At 43.2% G+C, this 23,727-nt stretch overlaps 1 protein-coding gene across 13 annotated transcripts in view; it reads right to left on the bottom strand.

Moving 5' to 3' along the window:
• nfia (nuclear factor I/A) overlaps window positions 1-23,727 on the bottom strand; it is an 885,553-nt gene that overhangs the window by 6,630 nt on the left and 855,196 nt on the right. The gene's annotated exons all lie outside the window — the stretch shown is intronic.

The raw sequence follows: 23,727 nt of genomic DNA, 5'->3' as shown, positions 1-23,727 counted from the left end.
GCAAACGGGCAGATGTGATAATTGCCAAATAGAACTTGCCCAGAAATAACTATGTTACAGAATTTAAAGATGTATTACATACACACACGTTTGGACACATTGGCCTACGCATTACCATCATTACAACACACTTTTGAGGTTTTTCCCCAATGAAGACAATGACTCATTAAAAAAGGCAAGAAACATTGCATCTTGGATTTCAGTTATAGAATAATCTTCTCATTTAAAAACCACCTATGCAACACCCCACCTAAAACCTTAGTCGAGGTAAAAAATGGACAAAGCACTCAAATTTATTTTGTAACATACTAGTCGATCTATTGTGGGGAGGTAAGACCAAATCTAGTCCTCAGCAGAAGCAGTGTTAAAAGTGCGGGGATAATTGAAGACATAATTCAGTTCCAATTTTAAAGTTACAGATTCTGTCCTTATTTTTATGCACTATGTAATTTGAAACTATTTAATAACTTAAAAATCTTACATCGGCTTGCATTTCCACTCAACTTTTTCTATTATAAATTTCTGGCCCTTATTTAGATCTACATGGAAACTACAGCACAGAAACAGGCCATTCGGCCCAACTGGTCTAGGCCAGCGTTTATATTCCACACAAACTTCCTCCCACTCTAATTAAATCTTCATACCCTGCCCCCGTATCCCTCTATTCCTTTCTCCCTAATGTATGCATCAAGCTTCTCTTTAAATGCATCAATGCTCTCTGCTTCAACCACTCCATGTGGCAGCAAGTCCCATATTCTCAACACCCTGTGTAAAGAAATACCTTCAAAATTCTTTATTTGATCTGTTAGTGGCTATCTTATATTTATGCCCCCTCGTTCTGGAGGTATCAACAAGTGGAAACAGTTTTTCCACATCCACCCTATCGAACCTCTTCTTAATTAAAGTCCTTTATCAGGTCTCCTGTTAGTCTTCTCTTTTCCTGAGGAAAGAGCCCCAGCCTGCCCAATCACTGGTCACCAGTGGGCGCATCCTGCCAATTCCGCCAGGATGTGTTCACCCATGCATGTTCAGCACCATTACCTTTTCTGTTCGAATCAGAACTACACACATATACTTTTTGGCTGTGAATATTTATACTTCAAAGACAATCCAGATTTTTTGTTATTACTTCTTGGGATGTGGACATTGCTGGCAAGGCTGACATTTATTACCCATCCTAGTTGCCTTGAGAAATTAGTGGTGGGCCTTGTTCTTGCAGTCTATTCTTTGTATCAGTGAAAATGCGCATGAAACGGTCGGCTTGTCGTATAAACTTGGGTTACTGATTCTCAAACTGCCATGGTTGAATGTGAACTCATGGTCTGTAGATCCACATCTCTAGATTAGTCCAGTAACATAACCACTACACTACCATATTGTCTGTGCTGGAAAGGGTTAAAGTTGAAAGTACAAGGTTCTCTATTCAAAATCAGCATGAGTGCACAGATCTTAATGCAACTCAACATCAATTAGCAGATCAATGCAAGGGGAATCCTGCAGCTTCAGCAGAACTGCAATTGGCTGGTATTTAGTCTGTATGCTATAAAATTGGTATTCAATGCTCCTTCGCTAATTGATTAAAAAAAGTACTGTTTGAGGGAAAGAGATTAGTAATGGAATGTCTTACATTTAATATATTATCTTTAAAGGAAAAACAATGAATATTTGTATATTTTTTAACAAGTTGGTTTTCAGCCTATTCAAATGAAGTCTACTTTATTTAACTATTCTTGTCACACGGCGGAAGTATTTTAACCTTTTGTGGACAAGAAGTATTTTTTCCTAGTTTTTCTTTTAGAACTTTAATTAACGTACTTAAAGGCATACACTTATTTAACCACCTTGTACTTGGTCGGCTATATTTTACAGGTCTATGAAAATCTGTCTCTTAACATTTAAAAGTGAACCTTCTCAAACCAAAAGGGAAACAAAGAAAAGCACACAAAGTGTGCCAGGATGATTTTGTTTATTGGAGTTTGCAGTTAAAGTGAGCAAGGAAGAATGCAACTTAAAGTGAAAACTGTGTTACTACCAGCATTCTTAATTAAAAAGCCCATGTGCCCTGTAAAATAATACTAGCTTTTGTCAGCAGGGGGTGCAATTGAACATAGCACCTTCCTTCCTCTAAAGTGCACTGTGTTGGACTGCAGTGCTTCTGCCTTCCCTCTTAAATTAAAACAAGGTTCTTTCCCACTCCTGACTATTCACTGCCTGGCAGGCAAGGTTACCCGAGAGCAGTGCTGTAATCCTTCACAGAAATATGCTTTATTGATTACTCTGGTCTATTGTTCCCTTTTTAAGTCCCCCAAGTTCAAGTTCATCCTGGTGTTACATCATGTCTGGTTTCCATTGGTTACCAGACAGACCCAGACGTGACTATCATTATCAAGAAACACTCTGCTCTCCACCCACCAGCCTTCGAGCGGCTCTGACGTAGCAGCTCTAACTGCCGACACATTGAAGTATTTATTCTGTCTAATTTATGGCCCATGCTGTAAATGAGACCACAGTCCAAAGAGCAACACTGTTGTATATTTAATTAATCTGTCTTTCTCAAGCATATGGGTAAATTAGACAATGGCTGAATTATTGCATTTTTCTCCAAACACATACAAAAAAGCTTACTCCCAACCCCCAAAAAGTGTTTGCACAAGAAAAGAACCTCCAAGCCACAGGCTGGTTTTCCTATTTTTTAGTTATTGACATTTGATGAAATACTTCAGCTGCTTCATTGTATTTTATTTATTTTTTAAAGTCAAAGTGAAGGTTACTTCATTTAGCTCTACAAATCAACTTGTGACATTTTTTTCGCATTTACAGTCTAGCCACATGCTCAGAGAGCCACTTTAAGGTTAGTTTTTAATCAATAGAACTTGCTGACTCTGTACTTTTCTGCTGTGCAGTTCAGCTCCTCTGCATTTGTCTGGCTATTACTTCAGGAAATGTCTTACAGTCTCAGTAATGAAATGTCATTTGAAGTTTTGCTCAGGAAGATGGCACTGTGGAGGAAACTTTACCAGGCAGATAAGCAGGGTATTTCTTGTTGGTACAAAACAGGCACCACTCTCCACAGCATTATTCTACTTACCATCGTTGCTCCCTCCTCTCCGCCTATTTCCAACCCCCCCCCCCCCCACCGACCAACATCTCACTCAGTGCATTCAGGATTATGGGCTTGAATGTCTCACTGGTAATCAACACTCTTTTGTGGTGACCAAAATCAATGGAGACAATGGGGAGTCAGCTCATAAAGGAAGGCTCCTTCTCCTCAAAAGTTTGCAGTAGAAATTAAATTGAACTATTTTACCCCCATTTATTCTGCTGTGTTAATGTTGTAGTACCCACTTTTTTGTTAGCATGTATGAGTCCATTTTTAAACAAATGCATTTTGGGCAAATTTACTTTTCAAGTAACAATTTATTGTGGGTGTTATAAATGTTTAGTAATATGACTAGCATTATCTTCTAAATTTCATTACAAAAATACATCCTTACCACAGCATTAAATTACTTACAAAAGTGATATGAATCTTCATCCTTTGAGTAAAGATCTCCTTCACACACTTCAGCTAAAATCCAGTTAGTCAACATGAGAAAGTATCTGCTGTCACGCCCAGCACAACATGTCTCATTGATGATGTACAATTCTCCCCAGCCACTAATTCAATATAGGCTGATTGTGTTACCTCTTAATAACTGTAGGTTCTCACTTTATAAAATTGCAATACTTATATTAAGTAACTGTGCAATGACGGCATAATCACACACTAATTGCACAGCACAGTGACTGTGTGACCAAAATATTTATCCAGCTACAGTGTGTTTGCTGTTTCCTGCTCAATTAGTGTGATTTTGCTGAAAAAGTCTTAAGAGGCAGACACTAATGGGCTTTTTAGCCCCTCCCCTCCCCCTTTTCCCAGCCCCTAAACCTGCTTTCCATTTCCTGCTTTTTTCCAGTTCTGACGAAAGGTCATTGACCTGAAACGTTAACTCTGTTTCTCTCTCCACGGATGCTGCCCTGGCCTGCTGAGTTTTTCCAGCGTTTTCTGTTGTTATTTTGGGCTTTTTAAGTTGGTTTGGCACCTTGAGACATATCTGAAAATGGAAGCGAGAGCCTTTTAAGGCATTGAGTAATGTTTACAACCCAACATGCAGCGCGAAAGAGTGATCGCAACATCACCACATAGTGTCGGGGGCTGATAGATATGAATAGAGGATAAAGGTCAGCATGATAGGCCACCAAAGTGGAAAGGAGATGTAGACAAATTACAGAAAGATGCAAGAACTATAGTGATAATGGGGGACTTCAATTATCCCAATAAATTCTGAGATAGTAACAGTGTAAAGGGCAAAGAGGGAGGAATTCCTGAAATGTGTACAAGAAAACTTTCTTGATCAGTGTGTTTCCAGCCCAACGAGGAAGGAAGCAGTGCTGGATCTAGCTCTGGGGAATGAAGTGGGGCAAGTGGAGCATGTTTCAGTGGGGGAACATTTGAGGAACAGCGATCATATTATCATTAGATTTAGAATAGTTATTGAAATGGGCAAAGAACAATCAAGCATAAAGGTACTTACCTGGAGGAGGGCTAATTTCAGTCAGTTAAAAAGGGATCTGGCCCAGGTGGATTGGAATCAAAAATTGGTAGGCAAAACAGTAATTAAACAATGGGAGGCCCTCAAGGAGATGATGATTCATGTACAGAGTGGACACATTCCCACAAGGGGGAAAGGAAGGGCATCCAAAGCTAGTACTCCCTGGATGACTAAAGATATAGGCCCTGAAATTCAGCACCTTAGCATAGGCTGTTCAGGCTAGTTTTGGCAAAATAAATGGCGGCCGCCTCGCTTTCACTCACTACTGGTGCGGGCTGCGGCAGCCGCCATTTTGAGCAAGTCAGTGGCACGGCCATTGCCTGCATTCACCAGAAGAATGCTAATGGGGCAGAGCGTGATGTCAATCAGCGTGCAACGCTGATTTGATGCACGACCTGCTATTTTGGACATCACCGCTCGACTGTAAGCCCTCTCCAAAGCACGGACAGCTGAACACGTGTTCAGCTGCACGACGGACCACCCCACCAGCGCTACTTAAAGGGACACATGCAACTTTGTGGTAAGTTGCTTTTTGCTTTTGTACTGGTTTCTCTACAGTTTATTTGAGTAGTGACTTGGTGTAAGACATTTAAAAGTTGAATGCAGGGAGTGCTACTGGATGTTGCCAAGGCTCTTAAAGGCCTCTGAGAAGACCACTAGCTCCCAGTCCTGGGGGCTGTAGTTGCAGTCCCCCTTGGGTTGCAGCATGACGTGGAGATGGAGCAGAGACAGCAAAGGGGACAAGCTGCTCTCAGAGGGAGGAGGAGGAGGAGGCAGAAGAGGAGGAGGAGGAGGCAGAAGAGGAGGAAGCAGAAGAGGAGGGGGAGGAAGCGAAAGGAAGGATGCAATCCAGACAATCCCTTTCTGGCCGGGATATCCGGGATTGAATCATCCCCCTGCGGTACCAGTGAACGCAAACCAAATTTGCCACTCAACATTAGTCCCACACTTTACCTTACCTTCCCAATGTTACTAGAAACATAGAAGATAGGAGTAGGAGTAGGCCATTCGGCCCCTCAAGCCTATTCTGCCATTTAATGAGATCATTGTTGATCATCCAAATTCAGTACCCTGTCCTTGCTTTCTCCCCATATCCCTTGATCCCTTTAGCCTTAAGAAATATATCTAACTCCTTCTTGAATATATTTAATGAATTGGCCTCAACTGCCTTGTGTGGTAGAGAATTCCACAGGTTTACCTCTCTCTGGGTGAAGAAATTCCTCCTTATCTCAGTCCTAAATGGCTTACCCCTTATCCTTAGACTGTGACCCCTGGTTCTGGACTCCCCCGACCATCGGGAACATCCTTCCTGCATCTAGTCTGTCTAGTCCTGTCAGAATTTTATAAGTTTCAATGAGATCCCCTCTCATTCTTCTAAACTCTAGTGAATATAAGCCTAATCGACCCAATCTCGCCTCATAAGTCATTCCTGCCATCCCAGGTATCAGTCTGGTCAATCTTTGCTGCACTCCCTCCATGGCAAGAACATCCTTCCTCAGATAAGGTGACCAAAACTGCACACAATACACCAAGGCCCTGTACAACTGCAGCAAGACATCCTTGCTCCTGTGCTCGAATCCTCTTGCTAAAAGGCCAACATACCATTTGCCTTCTTAACCGCCTGCTGCACCTGCATGTTTACCTTCAGCGACTGGTGCACAAGGACACCCAGGTCTCGTTGCACTTCCCCTTCTCCCAATCTATTGCCGTTCAGATAATAATCTGTCTTCCTGTTTTTGCCACCAAAGTGGATAACCTCGCATTTATCCACAGTATACTGCATTTGCCATACATCTGCCCAATCACCCAACCTGTCCAAATCATACTGGAGTTTCTCTGCATCCTCCTCACAGCACACACGCCCACCCAGCTTTGTGTCATCTGCAAACTTGGAGATATTACATCTAGTTCCCTCGTCTAGATCATTTATATATATTGTGAATAGCTGGGGTCCTAGCACCGATCCCTGCGGTACCCCACTAGTCACTGCCTGCCACTCGGAAAAAGACCCATTTATTCCAACTCTTTGCTTCCTGTCTGCCAACCAGTTCTCTATCCAAGACAGTACCTTACCCCAATCCCATGTGCTTTAACTTTGCACGCTAATCTCTTATGCGGGACCTTATCAAAAGCCTTCTGAAAGTCCAAATACACCACATCCACTGGTTCTCCCTTATCTATTCTACCAGTTACATCCTCAAAAAATTCCAGTAGATTAGTCAAGCACGATTTACCTTTTGTAAATCCATGTTGACTTTGTCCGATCCTGTCACTGTTTTCCAAGTGCTCTGCTATTACATCTTTTATAATGGACTCAGCATTTTCCCCACTACCGATGTCAGGCTTACTGGTCTATAATTCCCCGTTTTCTCTCTACCACCTTTTTTAAATAGTGGGGTTACATTAGCTATCCTCCAATCGATGGGAACTGTTCCAGAGTCTATAGAATTTTAGAAGATGACCAGCAATGCATCTACTATTTTTAGGGCCACTTCCTTAAGTACCCTAGGATGTAGATTATCAGGCCCTGGAGTTTTATCGGCCTTCAATACCGTCAATTTCCCTAACACTATTTCCCTACAAATACTGATTTCATTCACTTCCTCCCTCTCATTAGACCCTATGTTCCCCGACATCTCTGGGAGGTTATTTGTATCCTCCTTTGTGAAGACAGAACCAAAAGTATGTATTTAATTGGTCAGCCATTTCTTTGTTCCCCATTATAAATTCCCCTGATTCTGACTGCAAGAGACCTACACTTGACTTCACCAATCTTTTTCTCTTCACATATCTATAGAAGCTTTTACAGTCAATTTTTATGTTCCCTGCAAGCTTACTCTCATAATCTATTTTCCCCCTCTTAATTAATCCCCTTGTCCTCCTTTGCTGAATCCTAAACTGTTCACAATCCTCAGGTTTGCCGCTTTTTCTGGCCAAATTATATGTCCTCTCCTTGGATCTTATGCTATCCCTAATTTCCCTTGTTAGCCACGGTTGAGTCACCTTTTTTGTTTTATTTTTATGCCAAACAGGGATGAAAAAATTCTGTAGTTCATCCATGCAATCGTTAAATGTTTGCCATTGCCTAGCCACCGTCAACCCTTTAAGTAACGTTCCCCAATCCATCCTAGCCATCTCATGCCTCATACCATCGTAGTTTTCTTTATTTAAATTCAGGACCCTAGTCTCTGAGTCAACTACTTCACCCTCCAACTTAATGAAGAATTCTATCATATTATAATCGCTCCTCCCCAAGGGGCCTCGCACAACAAGATTGCTAATTAATCCTCTCTCATTACATAATACCCAGTCTAAGATGGCCTGATCTCTAGTTGGTTCCTCGACATATTACTGACCATCACAGCGTGCTCTTGGCCAAAATGCGCGGGGAAGAAAGAGGTGCATGCTTACATCATGTGCAGATAGTGAATTGAATTGACTGTGGGATGAGCGGGAAGTGGGATATGAGAAGGTGGTTAACGTATGAGGAAACCGGCATTTTCTATTCTTTCAGCCCCGCTGCTGGCCACGGTCCCTGCCAAGAATGGCCAGCATCATCTCCTTCAGGAGGGTGAGGTGATGCAGGTGAGCCTGTCCCCCCGCCAGTTAAGGTCTGCTAGAGCCGGTTATTCGCCACCTTTTCCAGCAAGAGAAGTGTAATGTGTTTGGGTGATGTGGCTGTCATAGTTGAATAACTGATGGTGTGTTCAAGCTGTGAGACGTGGGTGTGAGGCTTGCAGCAGTGATAAGCATGTGAGGGTGAGGTGAAGCTAGGAATGTGAGGTGTGCCTCATGTTTGGTGAAGATTGTTGGTAGGTGAGTGATGGGGTGAGTGTGTCGTGCATTAAGCACTGTGTGAGGCTAGTGATGCAGTTGGTAGGAGATGGCTTTTGAAGATGCATTCACTGACCATAACCACTCGTCTGAGGTCATTAAGCTTATTTGGGCACTGGAGCCATGTCCTGGCGCCTCGATCTGGTCCCACATCCTTCTTAGTGTTTCTGGAAGGCCTCCTGCGTGTACAGGACCTCCCTTTGAGTGTTCACGCCCGGCACAAAAGCTTCAAGGGCTGTGTCCAAGAACCTGGGTGCCCTATCCCTGGCGTGTTGAGCCATTTTGGTTTGTGCTGAGGCTGATTTAAAATTTTTGATCACTAGAAAGCAGTTCACCTTTAAGAGGTGCAGACTGCCTTAAAGAGGTGCAAGCTAGCTTTAAGTAAAACTAACCGCGCGCAAACATTGCAAACTTCGGCCCCCAGCTGAGTACACAGCCAGTCAGCAGCGCGTTCGGCACTGGGCTGTGCGCTACAATCATGCTAAGTAGCAGGCAGCATGAATTTTGTGTGCTGCCTGAACTCCTTTCAACAGATGTGGACAGATCACACATTGAGATCCCTGCTCCCGTTTGTGGGCCTAATCCAATTTTACCCCCATAGAGATTAATAAAACAGAAAAAGGAGGCTTATGACAAATTTAAGGTTCACAATACAGTAGAGAACAAAGATAAATGCAGAGAACAGAGGAGATCTAAAAAAAGGGAATAAGCAGGACGAAGACAGAGGGGTCGATTTTCCTGGAGCCGTCATGCGGGGTTTCAGGCGTGGGGGGGAAAAATCCCGAATTCGGGGGTCCTGACACCATCCCGCCCAAAAGCTCGCTCCACGCACGTTTCAGAGGCGGTGGGTACCCGCCCCACACTGGGACCCGCCGACCCCAGGCGGGAAGGGATTAGTGTTAACAGGTAGTTAACAGGCAGTTTTTAGCCTAATCCCTATTTTGAGGGGTGTCGTGTGGGATTCCCGACAGCTCCAAACCACGCCAGGTTCGAGCAGGCGGGCCGTCGGGTTGAAGGAGTTGGAGGGGTCGCGATGTCGGTGTTCAGGTGAGTGATGGGTGCATGAGTGCAAGGGTAAGTGTGTTTGGTGTGTCTAAAGTGTGTAAAGAAGTTTAAATTACCTGTACTTACCTTAACAGCCTTTCTTCCTGTAGGCGTCGGGAGTCCATCACTCAGCCGGCACTTAAAGCTGAATGGCTGCGATCTGTGAAAAGTGACAGCCTTCAGCTTTGAGTGCTGCTGAGAGTTCTAACTGAGTCTGTGCAGAAGGACTCATGTTAGATCTCAGACTGTCAGTGTTTGGCAGCTTCAAACAGCTGTGAAACACTGATATTTCATCTGTCAAGAACTCTTGACAGATGAAATTGCAGTCTGTGACGTCACCTGTTGCCGGGTGGCCCTTAATTGGCCTGCTGAGCCCGCTGGGCGGGCTCAACAAGGTCAATCAAGGGAAAATCACGTGGATTGGCCAGACGTCGATGTAGGCGGGTCTAAAACCTGAAAGTTGTAGTCCCGCCTTCTTCCCGACAGCTTTGGGAAAATCGACCCCAGAGTATGGGAATAGATTAGCAGCAAACATAAAAGTCTTTTATAAACATATAAATAGTAAAAGCGTAGTCAAAAGAAGAGTGATTAGGAACAAAAAAGGAGATCTTCTTGTGGAGGCAGAGGGTATGGCTGAGGAACTAAATACTGTAAGTACTTTGCATCTGCCCTCACTAGAGATGAGGATGCTGCCAATGTAAAAAAAAAACTTACATTTATATAGCACCTTTCACGACCACCGGACATCTCAAAGCGCTTTACAGCCAATGAAGTACTTTTGGAGTGTAGTCGCTGTTGTAATGTGGGAAACATGGCAGCCAATTTGTGCACAGCAAGCTCCCACAAACAGCAATATGATAATGACCAGATAAACCGTTTTTATGTTGATTGAGGGATAAATATTGTCCAGAATAAAAGGCAATAAAAGGGGAGGTAGTAGTGGTATTGGATAGGATAAAAATAGATAAAGAGGAGGTACTTAAAAGGTTGGCAGTACTCAAAGCAGAAAAGTATAGATAGGATGCATCCTAGGTTACTGAGGGTCACAAGGGTGGAAATTGCAGAGGCTCTGGCCACAAAATTTACAGAGCCATGGGGAAAGTGCAGGGTAGTGGGACTAAATGGATTACCAAGGAGCCGGCACAGGCGTGATGGGCCGACTGGCCTCCTGTGCTGTATCATACTACTATGGATGGTTTTAAGTGTTAGCTTGGCTCAGTTGGTAGCACACTTGCATCTGGGTTGAAGTCTCACTCCAAGATTGAGCACATAATCTAGATGGACACTTCAGTGTAGTACTGAGGGAGTATTGTCTTTTGGATGAGACACTAAATGGAGACCATTTCTACCTATTCAGATGCATATAAGTAAATTCAAAAGTAATTCATTGGTTGTGAATTGCTTTGAGACATCCTGAGACTTTTCTTCAAGTTCAGCAAGCTTCTAACCGGTTTTAAATTCTGAATATTTGGTGAAAAGGCTTAGGCAACATTCTGCAAGACTTCCAACAACAAAGTCAAAACAAGATGGCACTAACAAAGGATGTAGCCACACAATGCAGGTAAAGAGAGCCAAATGCATCTCACAACAAGTCTGAAAAGACTTTGGACATTACACATAAGTAACAGGCACCTGCAGGATTTAGTAAATATGGAAACTGGAAGTGAAGAATAGCATATATTCGTAAATCTGAAGATGATTAGTTGACTGTTTTTAAACGGACTACAAATATGCTGCTAGTTACCGAGTCCTCGGAGTGGGACACCATCTAACCTCTTAGGGAATGATGTGTGGCGCAAGTGAACTCAAGGAGAGGGAGAAAATATATATGTGGTTGTTATACAGTTCATGTATGATGGCAAAGAAGAGATGCTTAAAATAGCTGTGTGGTTTTGGTTAAAAAGTGAATAAAAATGAGGTTACATTTCTCATGGTCCCAAATTGTCTCTATGTAAAACAATTAAGTATGTTCTTCTAGATGCAATTCACTAATAGCATCTTGCAGATGAGGAACACTCCTTTAACAGTCCTGGTTTCCTTTTAGAGCTCTGCGCAATAATGCACCATCTCATCAGGGCAAAGGATCTTTCAGGAATCCCATCTTAAAAACTTCTGGCTGTCCTTCCTCAGTATTCAAGGTGAAATGTGAATGGAAATTTTGCAGTTTAAGATGCGGATTTAGTTCTTCTACTGCTATTCAAAAAGCAATGTAATCTCATCCTCACCAAAACTGCTGAGTAAGCATTTAATAACTGCCTGCGTACGTGTGTCATTTCAAAGGTATTCAGCTCATGTAATGCAAAACAGTCACAAGGAGAATGTGGTAATAAAACACTATTTTAATGGTACAAACTGATCGTGTATTGCTATGCTGAATAAAACAACAGTTTACAGTATATTGTTCATCAGTCAAAGATCTATTGTTCAGTGTGATCTCTTATGAGTTTAAAACCCTAAACAATTTGAATTGACAAAACATACTATTAGTAGCTATCAGTAATTCTACCACTCGAATATATTGAACAATTCTGAAGTAAACACCTCAGAAATTTCAAATTATTTACAAGTACAGGTGGGTAGCTTTAGTGGCTAAGTGCTTGTCTCCCAATCACAAGATAAAGAATTCAAGTTCCAGGGACTGCCTACCACTCAAATACAGTGGGCAGATTTTTGCCAGCACTATTTGGCGTAAAGTATTGCCTGGGCAGAGCGCACAGAGGAAAATCTGGCAGGGAAGAAAGTACACTCATAACTGAACCTGCCCAATTTTTCTTCCATTTAAATTAATAGAAGGAAAATTGGGCAGGCTCCAATATTGGCGCCCAATCATTCCTGCCTGATTTTCCACTCTTCCCAGTTCATGCTTTACGCCTCTGTCTAGGTGGTACACACAAATATCTACTCCAAATTATTTATTTGGGTGCATTTTAACATTTCTTGGCTGGGACGATTTCTTGTTGACTGTGGTGTTCCATCTTGAGCAGAGTGAAAAATTAAATCTAATAATCCTTCCATGTGTTTGCAGGTCAAGAAGCTAAGCTGAAGGCTGTTATGACAAAGTCTTCCGCCAAGACTACCCTACCACCTGACTCCAAGAGGATTCGTGGTTTTTAGTACCCTAAAAACATGTGGTAGGGCAGTGTGGGGGGGAAAAAAGGAAGTTAAGTTAAAAACCACCAGCAATTGCACCGAATTTCCCAAGTTTGTTATTTTTAATGAAGTGGTAATCTATTATGCTTCCCTCATCTCCCCACTGCCCTTCAGCACAGGTCAACCATATTTCCTCACAACTGCGGTCCTCTTTCCCTTAATTTTATCTCCTCCTTTCCTAAAGGACAATGGCAGGGGCACATTTCCATAGGGACTGGCACTTCTCTGCCACCTTACACAAGTGGTTGGGTGAGGTAAATTATAACACCCCAGTTACTCATCTGGCTGAGATAAGCTAACTCAACCCGTACTGTGAATTAAACCTGGTGCCAAAGACCAAATTCAGTCTGTATGACTTAGCGATGTACTCATGGCAGACTTAATTGTAGCATCCTGAACATGACTGCAATGGAACTGGTGGAAAATAAATAAATGTTTGACTTGTTTATGATATGTTTTGCTAAAGTACTCATTTCAAAATAAGATGGTGGTAGGCTTTCAACTTAATCAACTACAATAAATGAAAGATGATTTTTACAAACAATAACAACTTGCATTTGTATACCACCTTTAACATAAAAAAATATCCCAAGGCACGCAACAAAGACAAGAACAATCCAGCAGTAATGATGATGAGCTGATGAGGATGAAAATGAGTTTGGGGTGGAAGTGAGAAATGTTGTGGAGGTGTTAACAAGCAGTTGTGATAATGGATAAGGTATGTAGTTTGAAGTTGAACTCAGGGTCAATCAGGACACTTAAATTGCACACTGGCACATTCAGCCTCAGGTAGCTGAGAGGGATCAAACTAGGGGCAAAGGAATGGAGTTTTTTGTGGCTTCAGTCCTGCCCATGTCAAGTTGGAGAAAACTTTGGCTCCTCCAGGACCTGGTATTGGGCAAGCAGATGAACAGCGTAGTGGTAATTGTGGAGTTAAGGGTAATGGTGGAGGGATATAGAGCTAGCTGTCATCGGCATATTGATGGAAGTTGATGCCATGCCAATGGGTGATGTTGCCGAACGGCAGCATGTAGATGAGGAACTGGAAAGGACCAAGGATGAAATCTTGGGGCAGCCTGAGGTGGAGGAGGAGAAACTATTGCAGAATATATGTCGGCTGCATTGGAACAAGCAGAACTGGAACTAAGTATGGGTGGTATGCAGAGTTGGAGACAGAGGAGATAAGTTGGAAGAGAATGGAGTAGTCAAGCATATCAAATAATGCAGAGAGGCCAAGGAGGGATAGTATACCAAGATTGCAGTCATGAAGAATGGTATCACTGGCTCTGCTCACAATAGGCACAATGCTGTGTGAAGGGGGAAATTGGACTGTAGGGATTGAAACAGGAAGCAATGAAAGACGTCAGCATGGAGCTGGGTGGCAACATGTTCGAGAACTTTAGAGAGGAAAAGGAGGTTAGATAAGGAGCAGTAATTGGCAGAAAAAGGAGGGGCCAAGGACTTTTTATTTTAAGATGAGTGTGATGATGGTAGTTCTGAAGGGTCAAAAGACAGACCTTGTGAAAAGGGAGTCACTGACGATGAAGGAAAGGTAGCTTTATGATCAGGAACTGGATTGGAAGACAGTGAACAGTGCCATAGTTTCAAGGAGGAGATGAACCTGATGAGGGTTGGAGGGGAAATGGGGAGAAGCTACAGTGATAAAGGCCGCAATTTCGCCGACTGAGGCAGGTCTAGGGTGGGTAGCGTGGTCCCAGCCCGCTGCCTGCTCCAGCCCACTCTCTTCAAGTGATTTTATGTTGATTGGGCTTGTTAAGCCCGCCCAGCGAGGTTCCCAGCCAATTAAAAGGAAGTGGGTCTGAAGACGTCATTTGATGATGCATCATCAGCCGGTTTCCATAAAGGGGCCATGTGCAAATTGATTTTGACAGTTGTGCTGTCAGTATTGAAGCACTGCAAACACTGACAAGCACTGCACAAAGATGCACGGCTGCACCCAGGTTCTCCCATGACTCCCTCCATATGCTTAAGTTTCTGGTAATGTGCTGTCAAAGATTGAAATCTTTATTTTCAACACTTTGCATTCTTAGACAGATTTGTGTGCACCTTTGGTAGTGGCTTCGTGAGTTGTAGTGAATGGTGAGGCATAAGGGTACCCCCCCACAATGGCGATGAGTGTGAAAGGAATGGTTTGGGCATTGTAGGGATGCTTTATGGTGTTGGTGTGGGGTGGTGCCAACCTGGCGCATCATGTGGCAGCCAGGGTGTGCAGCGTCAAGTGAAGTAAATATGGCCATGGTGAGGCCATCCCTGGCATCCTGGGCAGCAATGTGCTCGGGTGCTGATGCCCTGTGTCCTGTGCAGCATCAGTTGATTGCGAAGAAGGTTGGTGTTGTTGTTGGTGCTGCTGGTGTTGGGGCTGATTGTGGTGGGATTCTGAGGACCAAGGTGAGATCGTTTCAAGGGCACCGATGCTGATGGAATAGATAGCAGGTGAGGTTGTGATGACAGAAGCGATGTCAATGGTGAGAGAGGTTGTTCCAATGAGGTGACACTGGATAGAGAGTTTGCTCCAAACACTTGCAAGCTGCATAAAGCTCAATCTGGCTTCCAAATGTTGTAAACAACAGCTTCTAACCTTGGAAGGTGAAGACCTATGAAATGGGAGCTTTTATAGACCATTTGCAGCTGTCAAGTTAGTAAACCATCCCATGCTGACACAACACCGACCTCCTTACCTGACGTGATCCCCGAGCAGCGGGGATGCCGTTGGCGAACTCTAAAAATCTAAAGGTAAGCTTAAAATAAGACTTAATTGCCTCTTAATAATGCATTTAATGATCTAAATTGTCTCCACCACCGCTTGGTGTCTGATCTGTTCAGCGCTGACAGACCCGACACCTGGGAGACTCGTGTGGAGACGGCTTGACAGCGGGTTCCCGACCCACTGTCAATCTTTTCTATTTTGACAGCTGACCCGCCTCCGATCCTGCCCTCTCAGCGCCGGTAAAATTCCGGCCATAGTGTCCCAGCTGAGAAAAGGGTAGGGGTGGGCAAGGGGGAGAAGTGTAAGGCAGCTGAGCAGATAGTCTCAATCTTTGAAATGAAGAAACTGATAAGTTGGTGGAGTAGGTGACGTGCAAAGTGAGTTTTACTAACACGATCATATCAAATTACTTCAGGATAGTTAAGCGAGGAAAGGAGGGGAGAGAAATCAGAGGAAAGAGGAATTTAGGTGAAGCCTGTAATCATTTAGGATGAGGAGTTGTTCACAGAAGAGGTTGAATGAGGACAGATTTTGTTATGCAACTCACTGGGGAACTTTGGAGGTCTGTAGAAATAAGGGCCTTGAATGAGAGTCAGAATTGATGTTCGGGGGTGTGGTGCTCAAAGGACAAGAAAATACCAGGCGGGAGAGGGAATATGTCAAGATCGTATCTGGAAACGAAAACCATACTGCCATCACTGGAACAGTTAGGGTGGGAGATGGGCTGGAATGTATAGCCAGCCAGGGTGGCCTCAGTGAGGGGAGAAGAGTTATCATCAGTGAGTTAGGTTTTGGTGAGGCTTAGGGCATTGTAGGACTCAACCAGGATGAAGTTATGGATGGAAAGAGCCTTATTTGCATGGAAATGGATATTTTGAAAGGTGATGCATAATAAAAGACCCTCAGGTGAGACAGTGGAGGATTCATAGAGTGGTGCAGAATAAAACCATATCCAGGAGGGATTCAATACTGTAAGTTGGTTTGGGTGACAAAGAGGCACATGCAGTGAGATGGAGGAATAGGCAGTATTGATGAAAGGAATCAGGAGGAAGGGGGAGAAGAGGAGGGGTGCTGACCTGAATGTGGTTGATATAGAGGGAGGAAGTTCAGATCCGATTGACAGCCAAAAATGTGCATGGGGGTGGACACAGATAAATCTGCATTGCAGACAAAATACCCTTTCTATTTAAATGATTCATCATCACTAAAAAAATATCTGGTGTAAATACCCAGTTTTTCTGTCACTATAAAATTAATGTTGCACTTTAAAAATACCAATCATACAATTTCCATCTTATGCTTTTACATATGCTGGGTTACAAGTTTTAATGGAGTCAAATTCTTGTAAAAGTCAGCTCCTTCCCAGAAAAACATGAATTGATTTTTTTTTTCAGTGGTTAAAGACTAAATAGAATACTTTCAAAATTCTTACAACCTACTGTGGGGGTGGATTACTAGCTCATTTATTACTTGTGTATGATTTTTGCAGTGTGCCATGTCAAGGTGCAGATATGTATGCATTGAGTCTCGTGTAGTGTTGCTCATGGTAAGGCTGTGTTATATCAGGTCAGGGATATTAGAGTAAATGTTACAATTGACTGCTTCCAATTTAGTGCTCTGCATGATGAAAGCCCAGATTAGGAATTTGGATGTGGAACACACTGGATGAATACTGAGCAAAACTGGGTGGGCAAAGTTCATTCCTTAATATAGAGCTAATACTTCCAATATAGTTTAGATGTCAGTACCACTAATGGAAATGATGGAGGCAAACTTCTTTTCAGTCAGGTAAGTCTACTGGCCTATGTGGCTACCCAATAGGATTCTATAAGAAAGTGGAACCTATTTTTCTCCTTTTCTTACTAATGGCATTCTAACACACTTGGGATGATCAAACTGTCTCAGTCATTTCACTCTTTATAAAAAGATATAAACCCTTTGAATAATGCTTTGTGATTCCCAATTTCACCAACCAGTTGTACCTTCAAGATTTTGGTTAAGGTGAAGATTTATATATTCCAGACATTAGAATCTCAGGGTGCGAAATTCAATTACACCCCGTTTGGGGGCAGTAACCCAGTTAAGGCTGGACATTTAGCACCCGGCACGGATTTACCGCCCTGTCTGCTAAATTCAGCTTACCGCCCCGCACAGGAAGTGGAATGCAATCTCGGGCGCTCCACTTCCTGGTTGGGCGGTAACAAAGGCGATGTCAGAGCGTTGCCGCGTTTCAACGCCGCTCCCCTTCAGTTAAAGAGGAGGGCCGCTGCGCACTCTGCAGGGCCTCCGATGGCCCACACTAGGCCACCAGGGTGGCGTGGTGCCGTGGCCGCAAACTGGCGCCAAGACACGGTGCCGAGCTGCGCGATGGCGGCCAGGACCACACTACAGCACACCACGGAGGGTCAACCTGGAGGTCGGCCGGAAAAAGAAAATGGCGGCGTGGGCCGCGGCCGCACCTCACCCTTAAATACCGCCCCGCAAGGCTGGCGCTGACACTGCCCGTGGCAGCCTTGCGGGGTACAGCTGAATTTCTGCCGCGGGTGATAAGGGGCTGCGGTGAAGTTCTAAGGGGTCGTGGTGCACAGCGATGATATCATCACTGGTGGTGCAGTGGCCTGGGTGCGGTGCTATTGGGTAATGCCTTAGCAACGCCCTGCCAAATTTCTCGGGAGGCGCTTTTTTCACCCCCTCCCGGGTGATAAGCGCTTTGTGCCCCGTTAGCACGTCCGGGGGGGTGCTAACGGCAGGCGCAAATGAGCCAAATTTCTAGCCCTTAATTTCTGGACAAGGTCAGGTAGGTTTTATCAAAAGATCACAACTTGATGGATAACATAAGGACATATATTAATATTGTGGTTGAAATTCCTCTGCCATTCCAGTGGATTCGTTCTGTAACTTCAGTGGGACTCTGCCGTAACAGCTGTAAACTTCACTAGGTCCTGAATATGCCAGCGTGTGAGCCTAGCTTGTTGCTTTTTATTTGTTCTTGGGATATATACGAGAGAAAGCTAGCTAGAAATATAAAAACAGATAGTAAGAGTTTCTCTAGATATTTAAAAAAGAAAAGAGTTAACAAAGTGAGCGTTGGTCCTATAAAAAGTGAGTCTGGGGAATTAATAATGGAAAATAAGGAGATGGCAGTTGAATTGAACAGGTATTTTGCATCTGTCTTCACTATAGAGGATACAAGTAACATCCCAGAAATAGCTGTAAATCAGGAAATAGAAGGGAGGGAGGAACTCAAGAAAATTAAAATCACCAGGGAAGTGGTACTGAGCAAATTGTTGGAGCTGCGGGCTGACAAGTCCCCGGGTCCTGATGGACTTCATCCTAGGGTCTTAAAAGAAGTGGCTAGTGAGATAGTTGATGCGTTGGTTTTAATATTCCAAAATTCCCTAGATTCGGGGAAGGTTCCATTAGATTGGAAAATAGCGAATGTAACTCCTTTATTCAAAAAGGGGAGACAGAAAGCAGGAAACTACAGGCCAGTTAGCTTAACATCCGTCATAGGGAAGATGTTAGAAGCTATTATTAAAGACGTTATAGCAGAGCATTTAGAAAGTTCAAAGTAATCAGGCAGAATCAACATGGTTTTGTGCAAGGGAAATCATGTTTAACCAATTTATTGGAGTTCTTTGAGGAAGTAACATGTGCTGTGGATAAAGTGGAACCGGTGGATGTACTGTACTTAGATTTCCAGAAGGCATTTGATAAGGTGCCACATCAAAGGTTATTGCGGAAAATAAAAGCTCATGGTGTAGGGGGTAACATATTGGCATGGATAGAAGATTGGCTAGCTAACAGGAAAGAGAGAGTAGGCATAAATGGGTCATTTTCTGATTGGCAAGATGTAATGAGTGCTGTGCCACAGGGATCAGTGCTGGGGCCTCAACTTTTTACAATTTATATAAATGACTTGGATGAAGGGACCGAAGGTATGGTTGCTAAATTTGCTGATGACACAAAGATAGGTAGGAAAGTAAATTGTGAAGAGGACATAAGGAGGCTACAAAGGGATATAGATAAGTTAAGTGAGTAGGCAAAGATCTGGCAAATGGAGAATAATGTGGGAAAATGTGAAGTTGCCATTTTGGCAGGAAGAATAAAAAAGCATATTATCTAAACGGTGAAAGATTGCAGAGCTCTGAGATGCAGTGGGATCTGGGTGTCCTAGTGCATGAATCGCAAAAGGTTACTATGCAGGTACAGCAAGTAATTAGGAAAGCTAATAGAATGTTATTGTTTATTGCGAGGGGAATTGAATACAAAAGTAGGGAGGTTATGCTTCAGTTATACAGGGCATTGGTGAGACCACATCTGGAGTACTGTGTACAGTATTGGTCTCCTTATTTAAGGAAGGATGTAAATGTGTTGGAAGCAGTTCAGAGAAGGCTTACTAGACAAATACCTGGAATGGGCAGGTTGTCTTATGAGGAAAGGTTGGACAGGCTAGGCTTGTATCCGCTGGAGTTTAGAAGAGTAAGAAGTGATTTGATTGAAACATATAAGATCCTGAGGGGTCTGGACAGGGTGGATGTGGAGAGGATGTTTCCTCTTGTGGGAGAATCTAGAACTAGGGGTCACTGTTTAAAAATAAGGGGTCGCCCATTTAAGACAGAGATGAGGAGAAATTTTTTCTCACAGAGGGTCGTGAGTCTTTGGAACTCTCTTCCTCAGAGGGCGGTAGAAGCAGAGTCTTTGAATATTTTTAAGGCAGAGGTAGATAGATTCTTGGTAAGCAAGGGGGTGAAAAGCTATCGGGGTTAGGCGGGAACGTGGAGTAATCGGATCAGCCACAAGCATGCTAAGCTTGAATAAAGGAGACTATGAAGGTATGAGAGCGGAATTGAGTAGAATGGATTGGGAAAATAGATTAAAGGGTAAGACGATACATGATCAGTGGTGTACATTTAAGGAGTTATTTTACAACTTCCAAAAAATATATATTCCACTGAGAAGAAAAGGGTGTAAAAGAAAAGACAGCCATCCGTGGCTAAGTAAAGAAATTAAGGATAGTATTCGACTAAAAACAAGGGCATATAAGGTAGCCAAATCTAGTGGGAGGATAGAGGATTGGGAAAACTTTAAAAGACAGCAAAAAATAACAAAAAGATTGATTAAGAAAGGGAAGATAGATTATGAAAGTAAATTAGCAAAAAATATAAAAACAGATAGTAAGAGTTTTTATAGTTATATAAAAAGAAAAAGGGTGGCTAAAGTAAATGTTGGTCCCTTAGAGGATGAGACCGGGAAATTAATGGTGGGAAATATGGAGATGGCAAAAACACTGAATGAATATTTTATATCAGTCTTTACAGTAGAAGACACTAAGAATATCCCAAAACTGGACAAACAGGGGGCTAAAGGGGGGGGGAGGAGCTAAACACGATCAAAATCACTAAGGAAGTGGTACTCGGTAAAATAATGGGACTCAAGGCGGATAAATCACCTGGACCTGATGGCTTACATCCTAGGGTCTTGAGGGAAGTGGCGGTAGGGATTGTGGATGCATTGGTAATAATTTTCCAAAACTCCCTGGACTCGGCAAAGGTCCCGGCAGACTGGAAAACTGCTAATGTAACACCCTTATTTAAAAAGGGCAGTAGACAGAAGGCTGGAAACTATAGACTGGTTAGCCTAACATCTGTGGTAGGTAAAATTTTGGAGTCCATTATTAAGGAGACAGTAACAGGACATTTGGATAATCATAATTTAATAGGACAAAGTCAGCATGGTTTTATGAAGGGGAAGTCATGTTTGACAAATTTGCTGGAGTTCGTTGAGGAAGTAACATATAGGGTGGATAAAGGGGAACCAGTGGACGTAGTGTATTTAGACTTCCAAAAGGCATTTGACAAGGTGCCACACAAAAGATTATTGCTTAAGATAAAAAATCACGGGATTGGGGGTAATATTCTGGCATGGATAGAGGATTGGCTATCTAACAGAAGGCAGAGAGTTGGGATAAATGGTTCATTCTCAGACTGGCAATCAGTAACTAGTGGTATTCCGCAGGGGTCAGTGCTGGGTCCCCAACTCTTTACAATCTATATTAACGATTTGGAGGAGGGGACCGAGTGTAACATATCAAAGTTTGCAGATGATACTAAGATGGGAGGGAAAGTAGTGAGTGAGGAGGACATAAAAAACCTGCAAGGGGACATAGACAGGCTAAGTAAGTGGGCAGAGATTTGGCAGATGGAATACAATACTGGAAAGTGTGAGGTTATGCACTTTGGCAGGAAAAATCGTAGAGCAAGTTATTATCTTAATGGCAAGAAACTGGAAAGTACTGAAGTACAAAGGGATCTGGGGGTCCTGGTGCACGAAACTCAAAAGGTTAGTATGCAGGTGCAGCAAGTGATTAAGAAGGCCAATGGAATGTTGGCTTTCATTGCTAGGGGGATAGAATATAAAAATAGGGAGGTATTGCTTCAGTTGTACAAGGTATTGGTGAGACCGCACCGGGAATACTGCATACAGTTTTGGTGTCCATACTTAAGAAAGGACATGCTTGCTCTCGAGTCAGTACAAAGAAGGTTCACTCGGTTAATCCCGGGGATGAGGGGATGGACATATGAGGAGAGGTTGAGTAGATTGGGACTCTACTCATTGGAGTTCAGAAGAATGAGAGGTGATCTTATTGAAACATATAAGATTGTGAAGGGGTTGGATCGGGTGGATGCGGGGAGGATGTTCCCGATGATGGGTGAAACTAGAACTAGGGGGCATAGTCTTAGAATAAGGGGCTGCTCTTTCAAAACTGAGATGAGGAGGAACTACTTCACTCAGAGGGTGGTAGGTCCATGGAATATGCTGCCCCAAAAAGCTGTAGAAGCTACATCATTACATAAATTTAAAACAGAAATAGACAGTTTCCTAGAAGTAAAGGGAATTAAGGGTTATGGGGAGCGGGCAGGAATTTGAACATGAGTCTAGGTTCGGATCGGTCATGGCCCTGTGGGTAGCGGAGCGGGCCCAGGGGCCGTGTAGCCTGATCCTGCTCCTATTTCGTGTGTCTAATTCTGTTAGATTCAGGAGATGGTTCTGTGATAGTGGATTGGCGGTTAGGATCAGATCAGCCATGATCTTATTGAATGGCGGAGCAGGCTCGAGGGGCCGATTGGCCTACTCCTGCTCCTATTTCTTATGTTCTTATGTATTGAATGGCGGAGCAGGCTCGAAGGGCCGAGTGGCCTATTCTTGCTCCGAATTCGTATGTTCGTATATGGTGATGCTGGCAATGCCGCATGTTTTTCCCATCACTAGTTGTCCTGAAAAGGTGATGGTGGGCGCCTTCTCCTTGAACTGCTGCAGTCCTTGTGATGATAGTGCAACCATAATGGTGTTAATTAGGGAAATCCAAGATTCTGAAGGAACAGTGATATACATCCAAGTCAGGATGGTGTGTGGTGTGAAGAGGAACTTGGAGATGATGGTGTCCCCACAACATTGTTGCTGTTGGCCTTCTCTGTGGTAAAGGTCAGAGGCGAGGGAGGTGCTTTTGAAGTAACCTTGGTGAGTTGCTGCAGTGGGTCCTGCAGATCCTACATACTGCAGCCAAAGTGTTCAGTCCTGGATGAGCAGAGGAGTTCTCCCCGTGTCCTGGCAAATAGTTATCCCTCAACCAACATCACTAAAAGACAGATTATCTGGTCGTTATCTCATTGCTGTTTGTGGGACCTTGCTGTGTGCAAACTGGCTGCCCTGTTTTCTCTATTACAACAGTGACTATGACTTCTGGCTGTAAATGCTTTAAGACATCCTGAAGTCATGAAAGGCACTATATAAATGCATGTTCTTTCTTTCTTTTACAAAGACGGTTTTAATAACAAATGGTTTCCACATATAACTATAGAGGTCAGTGAAAATAGTTGCAGGTTCAGTTTACCATGTACTCTGGACGCCTCTAGATATAAATAAATATTTGCAATGGGGTGGACTCCAGTACTGTTAGAATTAGTCATTTTTGGATCTAACAATTTACCTTTCCCACTAATTAACTCTTCTAACATGGCTGTGTACTTAATATGATGTTATTTGCGACTCAGAGATTATTTTATGTTTCAAGGCAAATCCTGCCACAGTGATAATGTAGTTGAAACTATTATGGACACCACAAACATGGAGTACATTACATATTCCTCCACATTGTGCTTAGATTTATTTAATAAAGTAGAGAACCTGTTGCTGGTGAATCTTGCCCAGTCAGGATGGATGTGGGCCATTTTGGTCAATTGCCGAAACTGTGGGGTGAGGTTTGAATCAGAGGCCCAAGAAATAAAGGTGTGAAACTGGGAAATGCATCTCCTAATAGACCATTCACAAATAAAATCTACTAATAGAATGGATTGATAATAGCATACCAGGTTGGGA

Source organism: Somniosus microcephalus, chromosome 3, assembly GCF_052327205.1.
Source record: "Somniosus microcephalus isolate GS21.2 chromosome 3, FLI_Smic_1.0, whole genome shotgun sequence".
In the NCBI taxonomy this organism is placed as follows: domain Eukaryota; kingdom Metazoa; phylum Chordata; class Chondrichthyes; order Squaliformes; family Somniosidae; genus Somniosus; species Somniosus microcephalus.
This window is presented reverse-complemented; position numbering and strand designations above follow the sequence as displayed.